We start from the raw sequence: 885 nt of genomic DNA, 5'->3' as shown, positions 1-885 counted from the left end.
TTGGAAGAAACCCCTTATTAATAGAAGAGGGAAACCCTCCAGTGACACAATTAGTATCCATGGAGACTGACATTAATTCGAGTCACAGAACAAACAGCTCCAGTTAACCCCTTTCACTCTGACACTTTTAATGTAACAACAATACCTGGTCTGGGTGGGATGCTGACATCGCCTGCTATTGGTCTTAGTGCCCATCTCCAATTACTCTAACTATGATAGAGATAGAGGAGAAAGGTGATGCTTTCTCTGCACACGCTCGATGATTCTGCTGTGTTATCCACATGCGATGCCATTTGTAACCGTTTTCCTAAGAGCCAATCGAAAGTTTGTTACTGCACTGAAGTCTCCTCCACCACAACAACTGCCAATCTAAAAACGGTCTCTGGCCACAACTGCCGGGAGAAAGACAGGAAATGTGGATTTCACTGAACTTTCCTCTCACTGCCCTAACAAGGCAACATTTTATCTTTAACACAATACTTTCAATAATTTGCTTCTAAAGTTGCAAACATCTTTTTTGCAGTTTATACAGCTTTACTTTACTGATTTTTTGGCCTTAGCCCAAAAGTAAACATTACATTTCCAATTGCTTTGCTTATTGGGAGTAAAGGGTCAGAGACAATACCTATGTGATTGATTAAGAAACAGTAAGGAAGAGGAGACAGTGGCTGTGCAGACGGGACAGGACTAACGTGATATTGCCCAGTAGCCAATTTCTTCTTCATAGACAGAATAAAATAAAACGCAGAGAAAGAAACATAATAAATTTGGCTGAAGGAATAGCAACTGACAATGTAAACAAAACGTGATAGTTTGAAATGGAATGGAGGAGAAATGATTTTATATACACTGTTTAATCAGTGTGTGTGTGCAGATAGATAAGAT

Source organism: Rhincodon typus, unplaced genomic scaffold, assembly GCF_021869965.1.
Source record: "Rhincodon typus isolate 14 unplaced genomic scaffold, sRhiTyp1.1 hic_rhity00000057, whole genome shotgun sequence".
Classification (NCBI taxonomy): Eukaryota; Metazoa; Chordata; class Chondrichthyes; order Orectolobiformes; family Rhincodontidae; genus Rhincodon; species Rhincodon typus.
Note: the sequence above shows the minus strand (reverse complement) of the source record.